At 36.6% G+C, this 9814-nt stretch overlaps 1 long non-coding RNA gene across 1 annotated transcript; it reads right to left on the reverse strand.

Annotated features, from left to right (window-relative positions):
• Nucleotides 1-2494: 2494 nt before the first annotated feature.
• Nucleotides 2495-8875, reverse strand: LOC116246295 (uncharacterized). Its single transcript, XR_004170675.2, has 3 exons — nucleotides 7744-8875; nucleotides 3028-3186; nucleotides 2495-2932 (listed from the first exon to the last, which is right to left on the reverse strand). It is a non-coding gene; the product is annotated as an uncharacterized LOC116246295 (long non-coding RNA).
• Nucleotides 8876-9814: the final 939 nt, after the last annotated feature.

Raw genomic sequence — 9814 nt, forward strand, 5'->3', positions numbered from 1 at the left:
GAAAGATAATATCGAGACGTGTTTAATCAATTATATAATTTGAAAATATGAAGACCCAAAAGGTTTAAACGATAGTAACAAAAAATATGTCTTTTTTATTGCAAAAAATAAATTAGCTGTAAAGCTTGTTGTTTTTTTTAAAAACACCAAAACAAAAAAAAAAACATATTTCCATTTTACGCAATTTTTTCACGTATTTTTTTTTATGTCCAATTAGTTTCTCATTTATTTTATTTTTACCTCATTTTAGGCTTTTTTAACTTTTTAAAAATTTACCGTATTTTCAGTTTTTTTTAGCGAGAAAAACCTCACTATTTAAAACCCAAAAATAATATTTATGACTAGATTTAAACATAAAAGAGTGAATTGTGGCTCATGTTAGGCAAATAAATCACGTTACATTTCTGCAGTCTTTCACTGTTTGAGTAGGTTGAGACGTTTCTTTGTGTAATTTGGGGTCTTCTTTGGATGTACACCTAGAAAAAGTATATTCCGGAAACAACATTGTATTCTTGAAAGAGCCCAAAGCGTCACATGAACACTTCGTTATTATCTCAGATTATGGATGTTATTCACAAATCAAACAGAAAAATGTTTAACATAATCACATAATGTTCCGTAGAATAAGCACATGGTGTTTTTGAATCAGGAGCTCTAAAACATGTATTTCAAGAAAAAAAGTATTTTTTTTATCAAACACCACCCTCAAAAGGTTTGCCCTTTCTTCACATTGGAGCTCAAAGCCTCCATGTCTTTTCAATTTGTGCCAAAAAGTTTCTTGGTTAAATAGGAGAACTAGAACTTCCAAAAGTATAAAAATGTAGATACTAGATCTTGGTAATATTTCTTGACATGACTGCAATTTTCATTATTTACTACTAAAGATAAGGGGCCTAACGATGTGTGTGTGTGAGAGAGAGAGAGAGAGAGAGGGGAGGGGTGGTGAACCGGTCTACTCGACCTCATAATGATACTCTTAATCTTAACTTCAATAAGATAAGAAAGAATTCAACTGAGGACATAGCTATAACACGCCACCAAACTCAACCGGTTGTGCAAAAAGAGGGCAAAAACCCTATCACACTAGCCACCAATAGATTACCCTCAATCCAAGCCAACACCCTTCCATCCAATAATCAAACCTACCACGCCACCCAACCTGCACTACAAACTTTGACACTACTGCTAAATGACAAACTCTTGGGGCAGAAATAAAAGAGCCAGACAGAGCTGACAGACATAGCTAAATGACAGCAGCATGAAGCAGCGGCCCCCATTTTTTATTTTTTTTTCCAAAAGCACTTACGCTTCTCTTGGGATTTGCAGAAAATATTTGATCTCAGATATTTAAGCTTGAGACATCTAAACACAACCAAAGTTCATGTGAGCCAAGAATTCAAGCACTCTTTTGTTGTTGAAACAAGGGTTTCAACATTCTTAACATAACGTGATTTGTCCTCCCAGCAGTTTGCGTCCCAAGAATATCGAAACCCTAATATATATATATATATATACACACACTCTGGGCAAGGCCTAAAAGTTTGTCTTTTGCAATCATTTGCAATCATGTCAAAGTTTGTAGTACAACTAGTCAGGTTGAGTGGTATGTGAACCTACATTGTCAGTTTGATTGTTAGATAAAGTTATCGTGACGATATTGAATTGAAGAGTGTTGGCTTGTATTGACGGTTGTCAATTGATAGCTAATATAATAAAGTTTTTGCCCTCCCTCTTCTTCATGATCATGCAACCATAAAATTATATTATATTATATTTTATATATATATATATATATATATATATATTAAACAAATGGCAATGGGTGGCCTATTAATCTAGAAGGCAGGCGATTCGTTCCACATCATTCGGTAGGTTTTCCCTTTTCCCTCTTTTTGGTTCTTTACACGTAAAAATCAAAAGCTACGGAAGGCCCACATGTAAACTCATGAGCGTCACAACCATTTCGTCACGACATCGTCACTAGGGCAGCCTATTATCAAAAGGTGATTCCCCATAAAAAGTTGCAAATGCTTTACAACTTTTATTTTGTCATAAAAGAAAGCACATTTGGGTGTGTGCCAGTGCACACACAAAGATAATATATATATAAAGACGGTTATAACAGACCCTTATATATTAAGTTTTGATGAAAATTTTTTGGGTCATCCATTCCAAAGAGATCTTTAGTAGCATGATGGAGATTGAGTTATAAATATAAAAAGCAAACTCTTGTTTTTTAAGAGCCTAAAATAAAAAAGGGAAGTTCGAAACTCACTTATGTCTGCCATTTTTCTTTTCTCCTCTTCATTAAATAGTACTTCAGACTCTTGAAAATAAAAAAAAATTGCCTTATATTTTTGCAATTGAATCTCTACCACTTGATCTCCTTAAATCAAGAGCTTAGCTTTTCTACCAAATCTAGTATGTAAATGTAGTCACATGTTTCCACCCATCCACACACACACACATATATATAGTTATATATTGAATAGTCACTTGGGCTTTTCAAAGTCAGCTAGCAATTTAACTAGAACCATTTGATCCATTATAATGGATGATTAAGAAAAAACAAAAATAAATAAATATTTTTGTCATTTATTATTAGTTGATACCTTTTTCTCTTTGTTTTGCTCAACCATAAATGATTGATGACTTTTGATAGCCAAAGTCATATATATATATATATATATAGAAAATGGCTCTGATTGAAAAAGTAAAGGGAAAAATAGGGAACAAATAAGGTGAAAAAGAGAGAGAGAGAGAGAGAGAGAGAGAGAGAGCTCATGCAATGGATCAATAACCATTAGAAATTGTAGTGATATAGCAGGAAAGACTGGATCTCGCAAAGTATCGGGGAACCTGTAAATGATAGAGACAAGTCCTCCCCGACATCTAGACGCTGAAATAAGTGGATTTCTGCAAAAATCATTTCCTGCAACAAATTGGAAAAATATGTAACAGTAAATAAGCTTTAATGGGTTGTGATTTAATGGCTGCCAACTTTACCAAGATGAATGCAACACTTACTGTAATCGTCTCTTGCAACAAGGAAGAGAGGAACAGAAACTTCATCTTCTAGGAATATAGGGAAGTACTTGAAGCGCAGTTCCCTAACAGGCCATAGTAAATAGTAAACGTAGCATTTTCGTCCATCATCAGGATGCTCCAATGCTTGGAGGTTTCTCCCTGTTCAAGATTGATGAGAAAAATAAAAAGAGAAGACAGGCTAAGCATGAGAACTTACTAATCGCGTCCATGGTTCCCGTGATATAACGGTGACAAATATGTGATGAATTGTTGTCACCCCGTTACTAGAAATCGCTCTTTTGGATAACTACGCTACTCATCTATATCTATTAATTTTGTTCCCTTTTGCTGTTTGTCTCTAGTGGGGTACTCTCTCTCTCTCTCTCTCTTTCTGTCGGTCTCTCTCTCTCTACACACACACATACATAAGATAAACAGAGAAGTAATTTTGCAATTTAACAAAAGTGAAGACCCAAATTTCCCATGTACAACCTATGTTGTAGGTATATCAAGAAATAAGATATTACTTAAACCAATTATGAACTATTTGATAATCCTATTTGATAGGTCAGAGGTAGTTAAGTTAGAACATTTAATTTAAGTATTTTTGAAATATATATGGCCACTTGCGTGCTATTAGATTGTAGTGATTGAAAAATTATAGCGGTGCTCATTTATGAGTTTCATATGCAACTATTTGTCAACTCTTGATCAATTCTATATACTAAGTTCAATATGCTGAATATGATTGGATGTCTCATAAATAAAACACATTTAAAATAGTTTTTGCAAAAACTTAACTAAGATTTACCTTTTTTATTGGACAACTTCCTTTTGAATAGCAACTTTTGTAACCATATAATCTAGAGTTGGGTGTTTGAGATTAGTGCATATAAATGCTCAAATTTACTGTTATCGAAAAAAAAATTGATTATATATATAGAAACAACTGTGTGAGTTATCCTTTAGTTTTCTTTTCCTTTCACGAGAGCTGGTCTCTGCCCTCTTGCAAGATAAACAAACAAAAAACGATATGAACAAATTTTGGCATGGCTAATATTTCTCCCTCTCCCTCCTCAAATAAACAAGGTTCTAATGATGCTTCATAGAACTGAAACTTGTGGATGCAGTCAAGATCTTACATATACTAAGACTGTAAATATATGATAGCAGAACATGCAGTTAAATTGAACAATATATATGTACATTAAATACCATATACGATACGTTTATGTCTGATAGGAAATGCACGTTCCATGCATGGTCGATCCGATGAATACATAGAATAGACTCTATATTCTCTATTAAAAAAGATTTAATGGCATGTGTTCTAGAGATAATTTCGTCCGTAGCAGCACACTGCTGGCTAATATAGCCCGAAACAATTGCATACTATTAAAAGGAATACTTTTCAATATATGTGTATGTGAGGTCTAAGTTTTTTGGAAGGAATCGGTAATTAATTCTTTTTAACGTGTGAAGATCATTCTAAGAGCCCGTATCAGCCCGTAATGAGCTAAATTTCCAATTTCATTTAAAAACTAAATAATAAATATTCAAAAAATTCAATAAAATAAAAAGTGTCAAATTTGCAAAACCTGTATTAGCTAGCGTTGCTTGGGCATCATCAACACTGCTAAAGACGGTATATATTAACCAGTGCCATCTAGCAATAAAAAATTAGTGATAAGATGATTAACAGAGACATAGAGATAAAAAATACACACCCTGTTAATTTCGGTTTCCAGCTAACAGAAAAACCAAGAAAAATAGCCCAAACTGGAGTTCAGGCCGGAACAGGCGCACTCCAAAATTGCAATATCATGAATATTGAACATGGTCTGAACGCAAACATGAAGATGGAGGAAGCGGAACAAAAGGAAGAACGTGACCATGCCAATATAGTTCGGTCTATAAGAAGCTATATTTCTGGGAACAAAAAATACCACGCTTCCTCTTTTCTGATTACCATTCAACAGTTAAATACACATTTTCACAAATTAAACCACCCCAATATTGGAAACCCTAATGTTGGTAAGCATCTTATAGATAATTAAGATGAAATTTTTATCCCTAAATCAAATCAAAGAAATGTTAAAAATCATGATATCCAGTTCCAATGACATTAGAGCTATACAAAGAAATGAGATGTAAAAGGTCATGCAGCGAATTCTATTCCTAGTTCGATGTTCATGTATAAAAAAAAAAAGGGGTGTGGGTCTTTACACGCAAGTTGAAGCACATGACGATCTAACTATCTAATACAGACCGAGAAGTAGCAAAACCATCCTGTTCACCAAAGTTGGCTGAGTACATGTGTTTTCTAGATGTAAATCACATTTATATGTGCAATAAGATCTTACCATAATCTTCGAATCTCAGCTAAAAGTAATCTAACATCTAAACCGTCCATTACTATGGTCAACGAATCAAAGATCAAAGAAGGCTGCACAGGAACATGTAGATCTGTTCGGGCGAGCATGCACGAAAAACAAACACAAACACATTCCCCCTTCTCGAATAGTATTAAAATAATGCACGAGATGTACAGCAACAATCATGACTTCACCAAATTTAAAAGTGAGACGCGTGTGCGTTAGAAAGAGAGAAAGAGCTGCACTTTCGGTGCAATAACCAAGACAAAAAGAGGGTTGGTTTTTCTTGGAGGCTTGTGCCAACAACAACCGCAACAGAGCATGTCAGCACCTTTGGCTTGCTTGATAATGGCGAAAACTAAAGCCCGCAGCTTCACCACCACCATGGCAAGCCATAAGCCATACGTGAAATAAGGACCACTGACTCTCTCTACCCTGATGGTCCCTCTGCGAATTCATGTCGCCTGTTCTTCCTGTACCAGGCCTTCCGTCTTATTAATCTTCCACCATCATCAATATTTCTGCATACTGCATTACTGTATTCCAGATGTCGATGTGAATTCAAAAGTTTGAACCAATTTTGTTGGTATCGACTAAATCGGCTGAATTGAATCGGACAAGTGGCAATCGATTCAATTTACTGGTCAATAAAAGAGTTTCCCACGTCATAAATTGCTCATTTGATACTACTTTCTTAGTTTTTATTATTTTCTCTATGATTCTTAGTTTTTGAGCAAGGAGATCCGCTGTATAAAGCGATTTGAGTGTTTATAGATGGGAAAATCAGATAATCTATACACACGCAAGACATATATATACATTCCCTTTTAGCTGTTACCGATTTTGTATAGCTATCTGAACTTACAGAAGGAATACGTTAGCAGATTCAAGAGTTCGGCGGACATACATGTAAAATATAGTATACAAAGAGGAATACCATGTAACCTCTCTTTCTCTCTCTGGCTTTTGAAGGTGAGATCATCACCATAGTTTGAACGAAATTATTGGTGAGAGATATGAAGCGATTCACATTGGCAACAAGGACAGGCATGCACAAATATGCAAGATCTAAGGCATGCGGTATCATTTTGTGAGGACGCCCTTAAGGCCTCGTGATATACAGATAGAAGTATGGTCCATTTGCCATTATCGTAGCGTGAAGGTGAGTCTAGCGGACCAACAAGTTAATTAACGATAGCAGGTGGTACTGTGATAATAAATCTTTCCGTGGCTTGCCTCCATAACTAAAGTTGCAGAGACCCTCATTATAAGGTATCATGCTCTACGCATGTATGAAAGAGAAAGAGAGAGAGAGGGCGGCCATGGCCAATGTATTGTGGAGATCTGGTTCATGCTTTCTTTTCTTACCGCTGGTCAATGCATTTTACATGCCAACAGAAAGCCACTCATAATTTTGCACCTGAACTGTATTAAACAGTGATGGATATTAGCTTGTTTCTAGCAACAACACAAGACAAATTTGGGATGAGGTCTGTCTAAAAGTGTTGCCATTAGCTATCCTGGCTTTGCCTAAAACCTAAACCACAAGAAACAGAACGCAATTTACAACAAAACCATGGCATGAGTTTGCTCTTCCTATTGCCTTCAGAAAGAGACAGTAAAGGAGGTTTTACACAGAAAGAGGTCGAATCAAGCTGAACGGGCTGATGAGGTGATCAGTCTTTCGAAAGAAATGGGAGGGAACAGAAAAGGATAAAGAGAAAAGAGCAAGAGAAAGAAAAGCAAATTAAATTACACTACTAGCTCTCCCTCTAACAAGGGAAAACTGTAAAAAGAATAGGCATTGTCATATGCAACTTGCACCTTTACTTCCAAAGAATTGGTCAGACAAACACACACACACACACACACACACACAGAGAGAGAGAGAGCACATATGATAGTATGTCTTGCATGCCCTTCATAGTATGTTCCGTGACAACATATGAACATATTTCTCAGTATAAGGGATGGGAGTCGACATCGAAGCACAGGAGCTAACGAGTAATCTAGTCACACATAAATCTAATCCTTAAGAGAAACAGCAATGCTAATCTCTTGTGGGTATTTTGTCATTTTATTGAGCACTATTTACAGAAAGAGAAGGAATATCTTCTGAACGGATGAGGATAAAACTCTCATAGAATTTTCCGCAAAAAGTTATTGCAAGGAGAATCACACATGACCCATGAAATCAATCACCAAATAATTGAAACATGATAATGAAACAAAGATTGGTATGACATATCTCACCAGATGCAGTAAATCTATTAGGCCAAAAATGGTATTTCAATGATGGTAGGTGAGAGATGCTCGTAGAAAGGGTAAGAGATGGGAATACCTTGGGAACTCTGAGTATTGGAGGCCTCGGATTGACAACACTTCAAAGAAATCGTGCAGATATTAGCGGATGAAACTGCAGCATGATCTGTTCTACCGGGCAGAGAGATAGAGAAAGAGAGAGAGAGAGAGTCAGATCATGCTGGCAGCTTCAACCCCTAAATCTTCACCTCAGCAGGCATCATCAGGAATAGGCCGCCGCCATCACCGTTTCTGTGCACCACCCAGCATCTCTAACGAAACAATAAGGCCCTAGAGAGATAGAGAGAGACGGAGAGAAGAGGTAGGGTTTTGTTTTTTTTTTTGTTCTTCTCCTTGCCTTGGATGGTGTTCCTTGGAGACTCGCTTTGATGGGAATAAATAGGAGGACAGCCACGAGTTTAGGGAAAAAAAAAAATTAGAGAGAGAAATCTACAGAGAGAGAGCCCACAAACCAGACCAACATGGTGGTCCCAAAAAGCCGACCAAGAGGAAAGGGATTGAATAATATGCATGTCGATGCCACTAGGCATGCAGGGCTAGCGTGACTTCCTGAAATTACCATCTCTTTCTCTCTCTAACCTCTCTCCAGAAAGATGAACGGATGGAGACGCCTGCAGATCCTGTAACTCTCGAAAACGACCAAAAAGGATGTTTAAAACAATCGCCCTTCTGCAGGGGACCATCTTGAGAGCACGATAATTGAAAAAATAAAGGGGGAGAAACAGAAAAGGAGAGAACGAAAAAGAAAGAAGGAAATTGAGAACATCTTGACACCTAACTGTACATGTGACCCTCCACAGCAGAGACAGAGAGAGAGAGAGAGAGAGAAAGATTTACATCTCATTGAACTTCACATGAATCCATTCCTTTTGGGCACTGCTCCTCTGCTTAGATAGGACAATTTCTTTTGCTAACAGAATGTCCTCAACGTGCAGTCAAGTGTTGTTATCATGTAAACTTTACTCTCTCTCTTCTTTTTTTAAACGATAACCCATATCTATTACAAAGATGCACCACCAACTTGATAGATAAGTTGATACAGCTCTTAGATCTTGACGTGAGCAAGAGATTGAAAGTTCTACGACCGACTCCATAGCTAAGGTCATTCAGCTGCTGTTGTCGTACATGAGAACAATCTCCTTCACCAGTGTAATCTAACAATCCAAAGCTGCAAAACTCATAATTTTGAATGCATTGGCACCCACTTGGATATATATATATTGCAACTGTTGGACATTAATTAATGGTTGGGAGATGTGTTCTCTAGGGTTTTCATGGTGAGAACTGTGTGCTGGTTATCCATAGGCTGTTTCCGAAACCGGATCGGATCAGATCCGAATCTTAACTTATAAACCTGGAGCCGGCATCCTCTCTGAAAGGAAAAGTCGAATGGAGTTGGATCGCGACTCGCATCGGGATTAGACCCACGTGATGATGGGCGCGTTCTCAATTTCTTGGCGTTAGCTTTGGAGCCAAGCAAATTTTGGACCTTTTTGAGATCCAGATCCAGATCCATTCTGAACGGGTCGGCATGAGGAGTTCCAACTTCCGGACCAGGTCCGAACCATTTGTGGTCCTAAATCCAGGGACCACTAATTTCTTTTCATTTGTTGTCATGACTTTTATTTATTTAAAATCCCCAAGACGACTTCCCTTTCAAAACAATGTGATCCAATCTCCTCACTTTCAATGTAACGGTTTCCCACGTACCATTTAAAAAGGAAAGATCCAATTAATTTAACGTCTTCTTTCGTCATTACTAAGCAATTTGACAATTTAATTGGACATTAATTACTCACTGTTTAATTAACCCTTCTGATGCAATTGAGGATATAATATACATATATATATATATATATATATATATATATATATATATATATATATATAAGAAAATCTCATATGACGACCTTTAGGTTAACTTTTAGAATAGTACCAAAATTTTTGGCATAATCAACAGAAGTACCCAGAAGTTTGGAAATTCTGAAAGCACATTTTTGGAATTAGACATAACCTAGTTTGTGCGTCCCAGTCCGAATACCAAAGGAATAAGAATGGGACAGGTTATACTTGATCTGATAGTTTGTTCT

Source organism: Nymphaea colorata, chromosome 1, assembly GCF_008831285.2.
Source record: "Nymphaea colorata isolate Beijing-Zhang1983 chromosome 1, ASM883128v2, whole genome shotgun sequence".
In the NCBI taxonomy this organism is placed as follows: Eukaryota; Viridiplantae; Streptophyta; class Magnoliopsida; order Nymphaeales; family Nymphaeaceae; genus Nymphaea; species Nymphaea colorata.